The sequence below is a fragment of the Vulpes lagopus genome, chromosome 7, assembly GCF_018345385.1.
Source record: "Vulpes lagopus strain Blue_001 chromosome 7, ASM1834538v1, whole genome shotgun sequence".
Lineage (NCBI taxonomy): Eukaryota > Metazoa > Chordata > Mammalia > Carnivora > Canidae > Vulpes > Vulpes lagopus.
In genome coordinates, this window is record NC_054830.1 from 85,634,248 (window position 1) to 85,653,351 (window position 19,104).

At 41.1% G+C, this 19,104-nt stretch overlaps 1 protein-coding gene across 3 annotated transcripts in view; it reads left to right on the plus strand.

Moving 5' to 3' along the window:
- The first annotated feature begins 9,237 nt into the window (after positions 1 to 9,237).
- The window catches only part of LINGO2 (leucine rich repeat and Ig domain containing 2), a 1,121,960-nt gene continuing 1,112,093 nt past the window's right edge, over positions 9,238 to 19,104 (plus strand). For 2 of the 3 annotated variants that reach the window (XM_041760400.1, XM_041760402.1), the window contains exon 1: positions 9,238 to 9,963. The gene's annotated coding sequence lies outside the window, so the exon portion shown is untranslated. Of the gene's footprint in view, positions 9,964 to 10,578; positions 10,687 to 19,104 lie in introns of those variants that run through there. The other variant, XM_041760401.1, reaches the window with a different exon arrangement.

The window sequence follows — 19,104 nt, forward strand, 5'->3', positions numbered from 1 at the left end:
GCGCCCACTGACAGAGGGTTGAGGTATGTTATACAATATGCAATGTAACGGTGAAATTTTTCATTGATATTTTATGCTAAGTTACTGGCTGTAGTATAAAATTTCAGCAACTTTAGTATAAAATTTTAGCAACGATTTTCTCAGAATTATATTCTATTAATAATATAATTCTGTGGACATAAGAATATGAAAAAGAAATTAGAATATTTTAGAAGCTATGAATTTTCAAGGTGACAAAAACTCACTTTGGTGCCACTTTGTAATATCACGGACTCTATGCGGCATTGTCATACAAGATTTCATTCTTCTAGACTTCAGATTATATTATTCATACAATCAAACATTATTAGATGAAAACATTTCAAAAACTATTTTTGCACTTACACGTATGTACAAACAAAATATTCTAAAATATTAATGTTTGATACCAGTTACACAAGATAAAATTTAGGAAAAACAAAAAAAATGCTTATAATTTGAGACAAATCACAAAAAGTAAAAAAGAAAAAATCTAGAGAAATTTAAGGACAATCACAAGACACCTCTTTAATTATTCTATTAAAATGAACTTAAGCCCAAAAATAACCAGTGGCCCAGAATGGACAGCCTCTAAGTTGAAAATTCATTTTCTCTTTAGCTTTTTGGTAAGTGATCTCTAATTAACAGTGAGACATATTGCCATGTGGCTAAAAGAGAACATTTTCCCTATTCTGCTTTATTGTTCTCGTGCCCAAGTGGCTAACGTCTGGGTGAAGATTCGTTAGCCAGAGTATTCTATGGGGACATCCTTGAAGTTGCCTCTTCCCCTTCCTCCATCCTACTCTACTTGATGACTGGGATTTCAGCTGACTTCTTGGATCACAAAATGACCTTTGTGATCCAATGACCTTTGTGAAAATGGAAGCTCTTTGTAGCACAACCACCACACAAGTTACAACTGAACACAGACTTCTTTCTTACAAAAGAAATAAAGTATATTGTTTAAGTAATGATGTTATTCACGACTGAACTTTAGCCCTTACTAATGACAGTAACTTATGCATCTCCAATATAATCAGGATAATGTAATCCCCATATTCATCCCAGGATTCAAAACTCCTTACAATATCATTCAAATTTAGTTAATTTAGTTTCAAAACTACTTCCAATTATATTTTTTTCACTAATTGTTTTGTCCAACCTCCATTTTACTTCTTGGATGAATATCCTTTTCACAGTCTCACCATATCTTGGTTCATCTAATTTTTGGTCATTTTCTGTATCTCTCCATTCACCTTATATTCTTGAATTCTAAGTCCTTGAGAAACCAGCTCCAATCTTTAGAAATCCATTTGTGGAATCTCACTTCTCCATATTCAGAGCACCTACTTTTTAAAAATAAACATTGTACTTAACTGCATACTGCCTTAAAGCATATTTCACATTGTTTTGTTATGTGACTATTTAATGTTTGTATTTGACCTTTTTGTGTATTCATTTGTATTTGCCACACTAACTATGCTTTGTCATTTTTAACTACCTAATAGTTTAAATAGTAAAAACAAACAAGCAAACACACTCCTTCCTTGTTTATTATGTTGAAAAACTATCATTTGGTTCTGTATTTCTCCATCTCCACTGCCACACATCAATCCCTAAGTTCTATCATTCCCCCCTTCTTCATCCTTCTGGAAACTACTTTCTTCCATATCTATTTTTATTGTCCTAGTTCAGGCCACGTCTATAATTGCCAACTGTCCCAGTCTTCCCCTCTTTCATTCTTCTTTCTCTAAAGGGATTTTATGAGAATAAGTTTATTAATGTTACCCCAAGATTTTGAAAATAATTTGTCCAAGATGTTCGCAAATGTTGGTTTTGTAACCTAATTGTAGCAGGCGAGTCTTATCAACTGCCGGCTTCAGGGTGACTTTTCCAGTACCATCTCTTTGCTGATCTTTCCTTCTGTATTAGCTTGCTAAGAAAAAAACACAGACTGGGTGTCTTAAACTATAGAATGTATATTTGCCTTGTTCTTCAGGCTAAAAATCCTAGATCAAAGTTTTTTTTCTGAGACCTTGTTTCTTGGCTTGCAGATGATTGCAATCTTGTGATTTCATACATATGAGCCCCTGATGTCTCTCTCTGTGTCATAATTTCCTCGTCTTATACGGGTATCAGTCAGATTGGATTCGGTTCGGCCCTAACAGCTTCATTTTAACTTAATTACTCTTATCTTCAAATATAGTAACATTCTGAGGTACTGGGAGGGAGTTGTTGCTCTGCAGTTATCCCAAAGGTAACCAACTCTCTCTCTTTCCTCTCTTCTTTCCCACCTCCTTCCAGCCCCCAACCAATTTTTGAAAACTTTGGGTGGCTTGTGCCTTTCATTTTATATTCAGGCTACTGACAACTTGTCCTTTGAGATTCTGCTTAGGAGGTATTCCTCTGCATAGAAGTCCCAGAGTTTCCTTCTTGGCCTTTCTCCTGTTCCTATGTCCCCTAAAATGATTTGCAGGGTCTTTCTATGTGCTGCTGTGGGACCTTTGATTATCCTTGGAAGAGTCTGAGCAACTAGCAGGTCTGAGCCAGAATTCAAATGCAAAAGGTCTAACTCCGGACTCCTACACAGAAATGCATGAACCAGTACACAGAAATGCATGAACTCAGAGAAAAATTGTTTATGAGGTGACCATTATCGTCAGGGTGAGTTTCAAACTGTCTGGTCTGCTATATTAGCCCCACCAATAGCTGGCCCCTAGATAATAACCCTGGCTCATGTGTCAACTCCCATTCTAAACCCTGCTTTATGTTTAGGATTTAAGGGAAAGATAAATTTGAATTAGGGTAAAAGTCAAAGCTTTCTATTGGTTATTTCCTTCTTCTAATGTGCAACAGAGAATGCCATTTTGAAATATTATGTGATGGTTTTATGAATTCACTAACTGACAGCGAGACAGTTTAAGAAAATAAGCACCACTTTGGTATAAAAAATGAAATGGGCCAAAGTTGTACAGAGAGGAATTTTTTTTTTCCTGACCACATTACCTTGTCTGATTTCCTCCCTTGTCAAAAAAATGTCAAAAATAGTCACAAGGGTACTCAACTTGCCTTAGGAGGATGGCAAAGGGTAAATCACTGACTGTATGTAGTTCCTTCAGCAAAACACTCCAACTGCTTAGAGAAATATTTATTCCAAGTCTGTGCTTAGTTCCTGTTTATTTTACTGTAGCATGTGTTTTGAATTGGAAAAGCTAGAGTGGTTATTGAATTTTAAGCAAGTGACTTTCTTGCAAACACAGCATTATAGTTTAAAGTAATAGTTTTAAGGTATGGTATTGTGACATAATGGTTGAAAGCAATAAGTCTGGGTTTAAATCCTGGTCCTGTACTTAATGACTGTGAGGCTTTGAGGAAATGATTAGCTTAACACTGATGGTTAGAAAAACAGTAATGTTGCCCAATTCATGGGGTTTTTTCTGAAAATTAAATAAGTTCATGTATATTGTGTAACTAGCACAGTGCATGGCACACAGGGGATATTTGGTTAATGTTATTGCCATTTGTGCATCTCTCTCCTCTGTTTTTTGCCCAATCAAGGGCCATGTACGATGTGTGGTCCAGGAAGTCTGTGATGAATGGTACATCCAAGTCCTGCTCTAACAAGCTTTATAGATAATACAGAACCTTCTAGTGCAGGTTAAGGAGCTGGACTCCAAATCAAGACAGTCAAGGTTCAAACTTTGCCTAACTTAATTAGCAATGTGACCATGACAAGGTCACTTGCCCTCTTTGTGACTGTTTTCTCCTCTATAAAATGAAGATAATACTTAGTAGTTTTGCTGTTAGTATTAAATGAAGACATGAATCTAGTTATCTTAGGATCGTGCCTGATACATAAAAAATGTTTAGTAAAGCTTGGTTACAATTTGAATTAAGTCTGCAAATTTTTGAGCAATACGTAGGACTGGACTTTTCAAATCAGACTGTTACGAATCAGAGATCATAAGCAGTATCAACATAAACTAATTTCAAGGATATGAATAATGGGTTCACCAAGATGGCTCTCCAGGTCTTTCCTTCATATAACAGACGTGTTTCTCTAGTCCAGAACAGTAAGTGACATGTGTACAGTTTCTCACACTGTGAGCAGCATTTAAATGATGAAACATGTCCGTTTTTTTACCTCAGACAGCCTACAAGACATTCTCCAGGGAGCCATGCCTGTAGACCTCGGTTCTATTTGTTAAAAGTAATCCTTAGTGACATCCAACTAAAGTCACTTCAATGACAGACCTCTTTTTCCTAGTAAATATTGTTAGTCTGTTTATCCAGAGGAAGTCCAATTGACAAGGAGATTAAACTTGGTCACTTCCTACTATAGACTGAATGTTTGTGACTCTGTCCTTCCTCAAATTCACACGTTGAATCCCTAACTTTCAGTGTAGTATTTAAAGGTGGGGCACTCAGGAGGTGATTAGACTTAATTAGGAAGCCCTCATGATAGAATTAGTGACTTTATAAGAAGAAGGAATGAACTCTCTCTCTCCATATGCACTCATCAAGGAAATTCCACATGGGGACATACAGAGAAGGTGACAGTGTACAAGTCAGGCAGAGAGCTTTTACCAGGAACTGAATCACCTGACACCTTGATCCTGTACATCTTAGACTTCAAAACCATGAGAAATACATTTCTGCTGTGTAAGTCACCCACTCTGTAGTATTTTGTTATGGCAACCTGGGCTAACTAAGACACTTCCCTTTGCTCTTTGCCCCAAGGTTTCTCTCTGGTAAAGAGAGTGGATGAATAAATGTACCACAGGCCAGGTTCTCTTACACCTTCCATTCATCTATCTTTTTAACTTTTTTTTTTTTTCAGTAATGGAGAAGATGTATCTGTTATATTCTTCTTTCCATGTGATTCCTTAAGAACACTTTTTTTCTTTTGATAGGGAAAATTTTCACATGGTTCCAACTACATACACACATAAAGTCTTATCTCAACCTTTGATACCATTTGCCCATTTACTCCTTAACGCTAACTACTTTTATTAATTTCTGGTGTTTTCTCTGCTATTTCCACCTAAAAATATCATGTTGGCTTTCTATGTCAGTATGAAAAAAACTTCCTTATTCTTTTCCATAGCAACATAGTCTCCTGTGGGATGGATGTACTGTATCTGTACTCTAACGATACAAGACTTAAAAAATGTTTTGTAATGTAAGCCTCCAGAAATGACAAGTACATATGTGTAGCATGTTCCTATGCCATCCTATAGTCAGTGTCCTCTGTGCTCTCGGGCTCTATTTTTATTATTTAATTGGCTAAAAACACTTAATATGAGAGCTACTCTCAAATTGGTAAGTGTATTATTAACAGTATTATTAACTATAGGCACAGAATTGCAGATCTCTACAACTTATTTGTCTTGTATAACTGAAACTTTACAACAGCATTCCTTTCCTTTTTTTAACACGAGGATTATCATATGGAAGTAAACAATGATGAGGTTTTTTTTTTTTTTTTGACCTTAAATTCATGGTGGCCCAATCTCCCTTCCTTCAAAAAAACTTACAACTCAGCCTTTGGCATTCTCATGGCAATAACACCTAGAAGACAGTGTCATAGTTTAACATGAGAACTATATTGTTTCGATATTCCTACACTTAAGTTGATATTGATTAGACTGCATAAGTGCTTAAGAATTTATTCTAAACTTGACAGTCTTTTATTCGGCATTAAATATATATATATATAAATTCCATTTAATCTTGGAAATTGAAAATGTGGTGCCTAGCTATTTGAATAGAGCAGAATGGTTAATAGTTTAGGCTTCAGAGTTGGGCACATATAGATTCTAATCCCAACTCATTTGTGAAAATAGCTTTGTGATCTTGGGTAAATTTACATAAGCATAAATTTCCCCATAATTTGAGGATATACAATTTAGGTCAGAGGGTTGTGAAGAGGATCAACTGAGAAAACTTACAGAAATAACATCATATCGTAGTTACTCAGTAAACGGTAGCTTTCACTATTGTTCCCAACATTATTATATGCATGTATTCTGTGATAGGTTCTCTACTAGTTGTTGGGGAACAGTAATGTATACAACACCAGCCTTGCTTCCAGAGCTCATAGTACAGTGGGAAAGGCATGCCAGTAAACAAAGAGTAACTTTAATATGTAACAAGAAATAAACCAGAAGATTAAATACTGCCTCCTGGTAAGAAACATGTTCTGAAAATACATTTTACACAGCAATTATCTCAAAGAAATAAAAGCTTCAAGAAAGTTTCCACTGGAAGAGATACCATATATTAACCTCAATTTTCATTTGTCAAAAAATATAGGGAAATATATAACACTAGAGCAATGAAGGAGTTATTTTAATTTGGTGGTGGGATTTGGAGGGCTCTTGGAGTACCTTCAATCTCAATAATTTTTTCTTGATAATGTAGACTGATCTAAGGATATAGGGAACAGGGTCAATCCTCTGACATTGAGATTTGCTTCTTTTGTTGATGGTCAAGTATTCTTCCTCACGAAAGCAAAGTGTGAAAAGTGGGAGAGGAAGAGTGAGTCATATCTCCACATCCCCTTTTTTTGAATAACAAACAGCAAATGTGACTTTGGTTTTGCAACAATCATGTCATTGAAGAAATTACATTTTTTTGAGGAGACGTGAATGCTTCTTGAAGAGGGTCATTAAATCCACAGGCTTTTTTACTTCCTTGATGGTGCTTAAATGTCAAGAATTTAATACCCCTGGCTATCACTGCCGCCTACATATCCTATAAGCCAAAGGCTCAAGGTAAGTGAAAAAGACTCCTCTGTGGCTGGCACATGAATTTTCACAACATTTTCCAGAACCATAAGACACTTTTTCAGGTATCAAATGTGTAAACGGTCTATGTTTACTTAAGAGAGCCATTAGCAGCAGACAGTGCCCTGCACATCAACACCAAGGAATTACAAGCCAGAATCTTTTTGAAGAGAAGTCAACTCTGAATTCTGAATTTTCTCTCACCAAGCGAGTCTCTCCATTACTATTCTGTAATTCTTGTGTAATAGTCAGCCACGATATTTGATTATTAATCCATAGGCTTATGTAAACAGAAACCATAAGCTAGATGACCTTTTGTAGAAAATAGTTTAACTAGTATTGCCACTTCACTTCGTTACCAGGAACAGTCGATTATTACTTCTCAATTAGGAATAAGCATCAAAATTCAAAGACGCATCAAACCTTGAGGCAAGCAGACAATTTACAGATTTACACCAGGCTCAAAAACACCGGGAACATCCTCCACTTTTGCAAATTTTGCAAAAAGTCAGTGTCCATGATACCTCTTGGAATATTAAACCTAAAAGGTTGCTCCTGGCAAACTGATTCACACAAAAATGAAATGCCTCTTTATCCTTTAGTATCTCACCACCAAATTCATTATTTACTTCTCCTTCATGCAGGCTCCCGGGTTGGGTTTAGCTTCTAGCTCTTCTCTTAACTGCATCAGAAGGAAAGCAGGCGCGTCCGACCCGCGCGCTCGGATTCCCCAAGCGTGGATCTGCGAGTATCTGCACAGTTGCAAGTTAGCGGGGAGGTGTTGTTAGCGGCTCCCGGGTGTCCGAGGGGCAGCCTCAACCCATCACCCTCCAAAAGCGACAATCCCTCTCGGTCTGGGCATCCTCCAGAGTTGGCTCGCACCGAATCCAAAGCAGCTTCATTCATGAAACTGGTAGCTATTGGCCCGCAGACCGTGGGCGCGGCCAGGGCTCACCTTCGAAGGCTCTGGATGCGTTTCTGAGCGGGTCGAAGGCTCTGGATCCGTTTCTGAGCTGTGAGTAGCGCTGCTAGAGCTCCTTTCAACACAAGTTTCTTTCTTTTTTCTTTTTTTCTTTTTTTATTTTTTTTTGCACTGAATCATCCACTTGTTCCACTTTTGCGCCTGGGCAACTGCGCGTTCGGCGTTCTTGGCGCCGTCTTCCCCGCCAAGTCGGACACCTTTCAACTCGGAGGGAGCTCGCAGGGCGGTCCAGAGCCCCGGCTCCCGACCGCCGTCTGAATGGAGTCCCGGGCAGAGCCACGCGCCCAGCGCGGGAGCAAGGGGACCCGGCGCTATCTCCACGCTGCGCAACTTTGTGCTTTCTGCAGGCAGGTCCCCAGCTGCAGAGGTTCTCGAAGCCCTGGAGTGAGAAAACCCACAGCAGCTCTCAGCCTCGTGAGCCCTTGGGAAGACAGAGTAACGCTCTGCTGGTGTAGCGACCTCCCAGAGCACAAAGGCGAGCCGTGGTTAGCAAACAGACAGGCAAACCGAGGGTAAAAGTTTACTTTTGGTGCGCAATTCCAGAAGCCCAGTCCGGGAACGACAAACTCCCGCTAGAACCTCCTACGCCGGGAGCAGCGAATGAGCCTGGGACAATCCTGAGGGAGGAGGCTCTCCTGCCTGGGGCTCCCCAGCTGGGGCGGCACCCAGCGATCCCTCCTGGATTTCAGGGGAGAGGGGGAAGTTGGGACGGGAGCTAGACCGAGACTTGGACAGCTACTCTAGGTGCAAAACCTTGGAAATGGCAGCTGAAGGGGCTGAGTCTCCAGACCCCTAAATCCCTCCCCTTTCTCCAGCGGAGCGGTTCACCTGCTACCGTCCAGTCTACAATATAAGCGTAGATGGTAAATTAGCCCAGTCCCCAGCGCCAGCGTCACAAATCCCTAGGCAGCTCCTTCTTTAAAAAAAAAAAAAAAATCGACTAGAGTTTCAGGGGCCCCTCGGGGGGAAGTGCTACGTGACGGAGTGGGCAGGAAAGGGGGGATGAGTGGGATCGTGTATGCAGGAGAAGATGCGTGGGCTCCTCTACTCGAAGGACCTCGGGGAGCCCCTCCGCTCCCCTGCTAGCAGCTGCAGCCTCTTCCAGGCTCGCTCCGCGGTAGGAGGGGCGGAGGTGACTCCGGAGGGTGGAGAGATGGGGACCGGGTTAATCTTTAGTCCGGCGACTTTACGGAGGGTCCCCGGAGAATAACTGGTGTCACGGAAAAAGAGGCGGCGGCCCGAGATGCCAGGGAGGGCGGGGACCCGAGAGGCGGCCGGACGGGCGTGAGGGCCGGCGGTGAGGACGTGCCGGGCAGCAGCAATCCGCTAACTAGCGGGGAGTGCTTGGGGCTTCCCGTCCTCGGCGTCCGGGAGCCCCGGCCGGTCTCGGCGCCGCCCGACTCTCGCTGGCCCGCGGCCGGGGCTGGGGCGCGGGGCTGGGCGTGCGCGCGGAGCTGTGCGCGCGCGCGGGGGTGTGTGTGCGCAGCCCGCGCGCCGCGCTCGGCCGCCGGGACCCCGCAGCCCGCCGCCCGCCCGGCGTCCCTCGTGCTCGCAGCCTCCGCACCTGGCGCTCGGCCTGCCCGGCCCGCTCGGCCGCCACCTCCTCCCCGCAAAGTTTCCTCGGAGCAGACGCCTTCGCCAAGGGCTGCCCGGGGAGGAGGATCTCTGAGGCTGCGCCTTGGCGTGGCCCTTCTTCCAGCACCTCTCAGCCTCGTCCCCACCTAAATCCGAGCGGGAGGGAGAAGATTTTCCAAATCCAGGGGAGAATAGGGGGAGGGGCTTTATCCAGGGGAGGAGAGGAGCGGCCACCACTGAGAATAGGAGCTTCTCCCTGCCCGCTGCCGGGGACTGATGGGCCTGGAGGGCTAAAGAAGAACGTTAAATAGAAAGCCAAGTTGGCCGAGGAGGGTTGGCTGGGAGGCTTCCGAAGCAGGAAGGTTGTCCCCGTCTCCGTTCCTACGGGCGTGAAGATTCGGAGGCGCCTCCGGTGCGAGGGCTTTGAAACCCGCCATCACCTCCCGAGCCCTGTGCAAGGAAGCGCCGGCGGAGCCGAGGCCCCGGGGCGGGGGCGGGGGCGGGGGTCGAGGCACAGCTTGGACTTGTGTGCAGCGAGCGCATCCTTCATCCTTGGCTTCGGATTTTAAGGACACGGGCGAGAATTGATACCGTCTCAAGGTAAGAGGCAGCAAAGCCGCTGCCAGGAAGGAGAATAACTTAACACAGACGTTGGGCTTGGGGCCGGGGCGTGGGGCTAAGCTAAGTTAGGATGATCGCTCCGGGCGTCGCCGGCAGATTGCTCAGCCCGCGCGGAGGGCTCGGGCGGGCGAGTCAGGGAGCGGCCGGTGCCCGGCGGGGGCAGGTGTGCGGGTGTCCTGACCTCACACTTCTGGGAACCGGTTGGAAATGCGAATCGAGCTGGTGGTCTGTGCCCGCTGATTTATAGCGTGGGCTCGTGCGTGCGCGCGTGTGTGTTTCTGGCGAGATTTTATCTTTGAACCCCGCTGGCAACTTGGAGCCGCCCCTCGAGGCCGCAGGAGGCCGTGGGCGTCGGCGGCAGGTGAGCGGCGCGCAGGTGGGCACGTGGGGCGGCGGCGTCCGGCCGGCGGATTGCGGGCCCGCGGAGCCCACGCCGCCGCCTGGCTGGCCCCGGCAGCGGGCGTCGGAGCCGGGCGCCGCGGCTCTGCTGCGCTTCCCTCCGCCTCCGCTAGAGGCTCCCAGCGGGCGCGGCGGAGCCGTGGGCGTGGGGGCGCCGGGCGCCGGGGGCGGAGGGGCGCAGGGGCGCGGGGAGCCGGCGGGCCCGCGGGGAGGCGAGCCGGGCTGCGGCGGGCGCTGGGAGCGCGAGTCCCGGGGCGCGGCTGGCTGAGCGCACACGTGGAGGACGCGGCCCTGGCCCGGGAGGTAACGTCCTCTTCCCCGCTCCCCCTTCGGCCCGCGGCTCTCGCACTCCCAGCCAAGCCCCGGGGTGGGAGGCAGCGGCGGGTGCGGGTCTGGAGGGGCCGCGTCTAAGGGCGCCTTTCCGTCCTGCTCCGTGGAGCTCCGTGGACTGTGGCTTCCGACTAGTGGCTAATTTCGTCCCCCTCCCCTGCGCATCTGCCTGCTTTAAGGGAAGTTTCTGCAGAGAGTGCCCGGGGCGAGCGCGGGGACCCGCCGTGCCCCGAGCCGAGCCGCAGTGGCCCGGAGCGCGCGACTCGGGTGGGGTGTGGCGACGAGCACCGCGCCCTCCCCTCTGCCGCCCCTGCCCTTTTCACCTGATGGTGAGGTCTCACCTTCTAGCGTTTTACTGATTTCTTTCCCCGAGGGATTGGCTCTGAGAACGGAGCAAAGCTGCTGAAAGACTTGGAGGGAGAGAGAGAAGGAGAGGGAAGTCAGGGCCGGAACAGCAGGGGAGGAAGGAGGGGGAGTTAAGCTTGTGTGTTGGGGAGCGCTGGGGAAGAGCCTTGGAGTTCAAGACCGTTTGATGAAGTCTGATTCATTCCACATTTCACACTGTCTTTGACATAATCCTTGCTCAAGCCACCAACAGAAATCCTTTCTGCCAGATATTGCCTTGGGCACAGAATAGGTTTGATGGTTGTGTCTAGGCCACACACACACACACACACACACAAAGAGTGAGCATTGGGTGTACTTGGCATGATTACACCGTGTGTGCCGGGCAGCAGGAAATGTATGTAATTTCCATTGTGCTGTGTTGTGTTTGTGCATACCGTATGTGGTCATTTTACACTCAGTAATGCAATTTCAGTCCTCCAAAGGTGGCTTTTAAGAAACATCACTTGTGATATTAAACCTCCTGCAGAATAATAGTGAAGGAAGGCAGAAAATATGATGGGGCATGGAATATCCCAGGAATACGGAATAAAAGCTGAGACCCAGCATTTGTGAAATACTGGGCCACATGCTAAAAGTGCAGAATATTTTTTTTCAGAGATGAAGCGGTGGTTAGCATTTTAAAAGAAGGGAATGTTCCTTAGTTACTACCATCATCATCCTGTAGCTTGCACTACTTCCAATACAGTTAAGAGTGTGAGGCAGGAAAAAATGAAGCACTTACTGCTGAAAACTAAAATGGTTTGTGACACACTGTCAGGTATTTCACCCTACAAATTTAAATGGAATGGGTTGCCTATTAATGACGACTAAAGTGGTTTGGTTATCATGTATGTGTAGGATATTATTATATTTGATCAAGGTAAATATGTGAATTAACATAGGATAATAAGTGTAATTTAGTGGAACTGAAAGCAGGCCAATTTACTGATGTTTTTCGTTCCAGAATACACATAGCTTGATCTCAAGGAAGATTTATATAAAGTTTGCCATTAAATGAATTCATTGGATAGAGCTCTGTGTAGAAGACAAGAATAAATATCTTGTTGAAATCTCAAAAAGGAAAGCTAATGTTCTTAAAATAAATTGTGGAAGGAATTTTATTTTGTGACAAAATAATAGTTACTAATCTAAATATAGTTACCTGTATGCACAGACACAAATTATTTATTTGTTGAATTAACCAAGACAAATCCACAATAAGGGCTCAGTTTTCATTCTGGAAGACACCTCTGAAGCCAGAAGAAGATCTATTAGTATTAGGAATCCGTGTGTAAGATGCATAAAAAATGTTGAGTTTCTAGACAATTAATTGAATCAAACTAGTGAGTCTGGTATGTAACATCAAATTCAGTTTTAGGATCCTAAAGATTATTCTTTCTTTCTGGTAAATGTGATTTTAAAAGAGACCATACATTGGAATGTTCCCTAGATGCCATGGACCTGAAAACTGTTTTGAGTCCTCTGAAACTTCATGTCAAGAATAAGGAATGATAGGATGTTGTCACAAATGAATTGACTTGATGTTTCAATTAAAAACTGATTATTATCTGACTCTGGTAGTCATTATGGTTGATTTCATTTGGTCTCTGGAAATTCTGTGAAAGGACTCTAGGTGGAAATGTTTTCCTGTAGTACAAAGAGAGGAGGTCACTATATGCAAAAAAATAAAAAAATAAAAAATAAATAAAATAAAATAAAAAAAAACAAAAAAGGCTTGCCAGTTACTGATTCTCCAGTTTGGCTGCGATTTATCTGTGAAGCAGGTTGCGAGCTTGAAAATAAAAAGTTTTCTGAATTTACATGAATGTTTCCCTCTTTGTCATAACCCTCATCCTGTGGGTATTCCATTTATAATTTTGATGAGAAACTGTGTCACCAAGCCCCTTCCCTTTAAATTTTTTTTTAATTTTTTTTTTGTATTTATTTATGATAGTCACACAGAGAGAGAGAGAGAGGCAGAGACACAGGCAGAGGGAGAAGCAGGCTCCATGCACCGGGAGCCCGACGTGGGATTCGATCCCGGGTCTCCAGGATCGCGCCCTGGGCCAAAGGCAGGCGCCAAACCGCTGCGCCACCCAGGGATCCCAAGCCCCTTCCCTTTAGAGTTTAGGAGCTACTTCATGGTAAAGAACTTTAAGAAGTATCTAATCATAAAAGATCATATTTCCTGAAAGAAAATCAACTGAACTGAAAAAAGATGTTGATTAAGGAAATGAAAGGAGGATAGGAGAGACAAGTTAAATAGGAAGCAAAAGGTTTACTCATTCTAACTGCATGTATCTCTTTCTTCTTTCAGCAATCCTTTAAAATTCAAAAAAAATCTTTTTCTGTTATATATTTTCCTTCCTCCCTAACTTCATTCCTTCCTCTCCTCCCTCCCTCCCTTCCTTTTTTCTTTCATTATTTCATTTTCTCTCTTTCTTTTGGTTAAATATTTCCTTCAGAAAGACATCGATGGCAATTTATAGTGATTTTACAAATTTCAGTCCATAATTTATTTTTAAGTGGGAAGTAATTTTAAAATATTGACTGTTCTATTTAGTTTTATATAGAGGAAGCCTGCTAGAACGTGGAGTTGATTCTTTAGGGAGCGCAGGTCATCAGCAGATGGTTATCTCTTACTTACGGGTGCTTCTTGTGTCTGGTGGCAGAGCCTCGTTTCCTCACAAGTATGGATAATAGTCACTGGAGGCAGATGGACTGCCTTGCAGTATGGTGCATTTGTGCATTGAGTGGCTTATTTCTGGGTAGTTCAGACTTTCTCCATATGAGTAATTGGCCAATGTAATCAAATCTGAAATGTTCATATTAGGCATATAGTTGAGTTACACTTGTCAATGTATACCTATTAAGAAAACTATTGGAAAGATCTTGGAAAATGGTAACTGAAGATCAAACTAAACCTACAGAGGAAAGTGCATCGACCTAGTGACTTCCTAAAATTTAAATATGTATAGTAAATTAAAATAAAAGTTTTCTATGAAATAAAAAAAAAAAAAGAAGTAATCCATTTTAGGAAACCCTTAACTCCATCTAAGTCTTTAGTAAATGTAACTATTTTTTTTAAAGCTGCTAACTAGTGTTTAAACATCCTCAGGGAGACAATCTAGTATACAAAAATCTCCCAAGAGAAACTAGTTCAGTGCCACCAGGAGGCAGCATAAAGAAGTAGAAGAATCCCTGGATTTGGTTTTAGAATACTTGAATTCTACTTCTCTCTTACCACTAATGGTGTCACTTTTGAAAAACTCTCTTACTTTTCTAGGTTTAGCGTGGGATTCTGTAAAATGGAGAAAATTATTATCTATATACTTTCTTCCTGTATTTAAAACTTGACCACTCCTAGCTTTAAGTTTTGAAAAACAATACAAACCCCTTCAGGTTCTAAGGAAATATCAGGCTCTGTAACACTTGATAGAAAAGTATATTTAGGGAGATCCCTGGATGGCTCAGTGGTTTAGTGCCTGCCTTTGGCCCAGGGCGTGGTCCTGGAGTCCCAGGATCCAGTCCCGCATTGGGCTCCCTGCATGGAGCCTGCTTCTCTCTTTGCCTGTGTCTCTGCCTCTCTCTCTCTCTCTCTCTCTCTGTCTCTCATGAATAAATAAATAAAATCTTTTTTTTTTTTTGAAAAGTATATTTAAAGAATATCTGTAAAATTTCCGTAATGAAGCATGGATTTTGAAATGTCTTTGATGAGAGTTGTTGTTGTCGCCCCTGGTTGGGGGGGGGGGGGGGGCTAATAACAAGTGTCATGAAAGTAAAACTTAAATAAATATGTATGTATGTGAGATGATTTTCTTAAAGTTATTAATATGGTACTAATTATGTGATGCTTACTGTGAGAGACATAAAAATCAGTCTGAGCATTTGGGCTGTTTTTAAAGCACTAGGACTATGAAAAAAGAAGATTAAATATTTTTGAATAATAAAATTTAAATGGACTTCCCACCCTCCCTCCCCCCATTTTTAAGGCATTTTACAAGTTTCTTGTGTATACTTAATGGAATGCAAGTAGCAATTGTCATTGATTTGATTATTTTCAGGTCAGTACCAATTTTGTATGAACACTTTAAAAATATTTGGCTTTGAAATGTTGATTCAGTGGTTTAATTTGTGAAGTTGGACACAAAACTAATACAATATCTTAGTTTTTACAATGGAGTTTTCTAAGGAATGCTGAGAGTCCATTTGTCCTATTTTACTAAATGCTAATTATATTATTTATAAGTTGTTTTCATCAGGTGAATTAGTAAGAAAGTAAATGATAGATATTAAATGACTCATTTATTTGAATAAAATTTTAAAAGCCCCATTGAAATAATTATGTGCTCTTTTGATAAAATATGAGGCCTGCTAGGATTTGAGACTAGAATAAATTTTGTTGCTTTTCTAAATGTATTCACTGGTTAATATTAAGAATAACCTATTTTTACTGGCTGTAAGGATAAAACAGATACCATTTCCTTCCCTAAAATTTTACTTTCATTGATAATATAAACTACAAGTATATTTTCTCTAATAATATTAGTATGACTAAATGTAAACCTAGGAAGCTAGCCTAAAAATTATACTTTTATTGCAGGTATAATAGAACATAATACCAAATTATCTATAAAAAATATTGTTTTCACAAAACTCAACCAAATTTCAGTGTAACAGAAATATATGCAAAAATCTAAGATTCTCAGCACATTTCAGTTTCTAGGTATAGCACTGGAGAGTTTTTCAAATGGATTCTAAATTGGACTGCATAAGAGGATTTTGTGTCTTCATACAATCTCATTCTATTATAATGTAACTATGGTTAGCTGCAAGATATCTATCTAGTAGCCAGCATGAAGGGAAATAATTAGCATAAAAACTGTATTGCTTCTGGTATACCAGGGGAGCCAACAACAGTGCCTTGTGATAAATGTTGATTTTGAAACAGTGGGCTTCATTTGTCAAAGGGAAGGAGCCTGTATCTTCTCAACTATTTTTTACTGGGCTTTTCTATATTTTCTCTTTCCCTTCTCTCTTTCTGTCTCTCTCTCTCTCTCTAAATATACTTTGTATACTATACTTAATATGTACTGTGTTTTATATATTCTATTATACATAATATAGCATATACATATTATATATTGCAATATGTTTTGTATCAGTATTTTAGATGTATTAGATAATATAGTCCATATTGTATATATTCTGGTATGTATATTGTATATATTCTAATATGTCATATATATATATTATAGATAGAGCTCCTGCTAAAAGCAGTTTTTGGTTCTTGTGCAGGTATGTTCTTGATTATCACCCATTGGTGATATGGATAGCAAATGGTTTTTCTTTATGGTTTGCCTTTAATTTCACTGCAGGTAATGAAAAACCCTACCTTTGGTCTCAGTTAGTTAAATTCACATCAGTTAACACTCAAATATTTATCAACGTTAAAGTGGTTTTCTGTATGATATTCAGGGTTTAATGATGCATATAAATTGTCCTTTGTTCTTAAGAATCTTGTGATCTTGTGATCTTGTTAAAGAGAGAAGGTAAAAAGTGGATGGTAAGCTAACAAAGAATAGTCTATCAACCCATTCAGAAAATTCTTATCAAGTATCTATTGTTCATAAGACTACATAGAATAATAATACAAGAGTTTTATAGCCAGGCAATTCAGGATAGGATGAGGTAAGAGTAGCCTGGGGAGTACTCATAAAGAGGGGAGGAAATTGATCTGAGAGTGAATACAATTTAAATAAGCAATAAGGATATAGCTTTACTAATAATTGAAGCAATGCAAATTTATGCAAGAGTGAGATAGGCTTATTGATGAGTTGGGACAAAGATGTAAACAATGATAGATTTCCTATATTGGAAATGGACTGAGACAATAGACACTTACATATATCATTGGAAATATTGTAAAGTGATGCAACCCCTTTGGAGTGAAATAAAAATATTATTTAAATATCTATTATATTGCAAGTGTTCATAATAATTGGCTTCATGGTTCCTTTTCTAGGAATTTATCTTCAGGAATGCTCTCACAAATCTATAAAGATCTATTTTATATACACAAGAAAAATATATAACCTACTAGCTATATATCTTTTGAAGAAATTGTATTTGTAGTTAAAACCATCATATGCCTAATCAGCTGATGGGTGGATAAACAAAAATAAGGTATATCCATACCACAGAATAATATTCAATAAAATGGAATGAAATACTTATATGTGCTGTAACATGAGTAATACCTAAGAAACATTATGCTAAATGAAAGAAGCCATACACAAAAACCAAAAGTGGGTACTTCCATTTTTACAAAATGTCCAGGAAAGCAGATGCATAGAATTCAAAAGTACATTAGTGTTTGTCAGGCACTGGGATTGGGGATGATAAATTACTGCAAATGGGCACAAGGAAATCTTTTGGGGTGGGCCAACTGTTCCATAATTGGATTGTGGTGATAGTTGCACAAATCGGTATATTTAAGTCATTGAATAGTTTACATGAAATGAGTACATTTTATGGTAAATAAATTATATCTCAGTGCAGTTGTATAAATATCCACAATTCAAGACAAAACAATACCCAAAGTCTTCCAACAAAGTAAACCCCAGGTACCTTGGGGTTTATTAGTAGATGACTTCACTAATAAAATCTCTGAACATTTAAGGAAGAAAAAATACTAATTATACACAGTCTCTTCTAGAAAATTGTAGAGAAGGGAACACTTCCCATCTTATCCTATGACACCAGCATTGCTCTGATAACAATACCATGATAAGGCATTATTTAAAAAGGAAAGTACAGGGGATCCCTGGGTGGCACAGCGGTTTAGCCCCTGCCTTTGGCCCAGGGCGCAATCCTGGAGACCCGGGATCGAATCCCACGTTGGGCTCCCGGTGCATGGAGCCTGCTTCTCCCTCTGCCTGTGTCTCTGCCTCTCTCTCTCTCTCTCTGTGACTATCATGAATAAATAAATAAAATCTTAAAAAAAAAAAAAGGAAAGTACAGACCAGTATTCTTCATGAGCACAATGTCACAATGTAAACAGTATAAATAAAACTTTAGCAAATATAAATCAAATTTACATAAAAGGATAATACATCATGACCAAGTCGGGTTCATTTCCAAAATGCAGTGGTGGTTATGCATTAGAAAATCAATCTGTGTAGTTTACCTTATTAACAGAGTTAAAAAGAAAAGTATATGATCATCTCATTAGCTACAACAAAAGTATGAGGAAAAAGAACATTTATTCTTGAAAAAACTGTTAGCAAATATTCTAGGTATATAAGTGAGCTTCCACAGCTTGCAATAAGCTTAGTCTGCAATAGGTGTAGAGCTGATATGATATTTAATGGTGAAAGATCCAGATGCCTGGGTGGTGTAGTTGGTTGTGTCTTTGACTCTGCTGGTTCAGGTCACGATCTCAGACTCAAGGGATAGAGCCCTGCCTAGGGCTCTGCATTCAGTATGACGTCTGCTCAGGATTTTCTCTCCTTTCTCCCTCTGACCACTGCTTCTATAATAAATAAATAAATCTTAAAAAATAATAGTGAAAGACTAACTGCTTTTCTTCTAATCTGAGAAGCAAGGTAAAAATGTTTGTTCTCATCACTTCTACTTAATGTTATATTGTAAATTCAAACCAATCAAGGCAAGAAAAAGACTCAAAAAGGCAGACAGATTGCAAAGGAAGCAGCAGCAGACTTAAGTGCTTATTTACTGAAGAACCGAAAAAAAAAAAAAACAGCAGATATTCCATGGGAATATAGTTAAATAAACTTTGGACTACTTATACAATGAATTCTATGTTGCTAATTTAGTAAGAAGGTAAATGGAATGTTGTGACTTTTTATATACATCGTAGTAAAATCTCTAGTAGAGATTAAGAAGAACAGTGTAGTTGTAGAACAATACTTTGTGGTAGATTGATATATTCAACAGGTATTTATTATATAACTTTTATGTGTTAAACACTGGGATATGCTC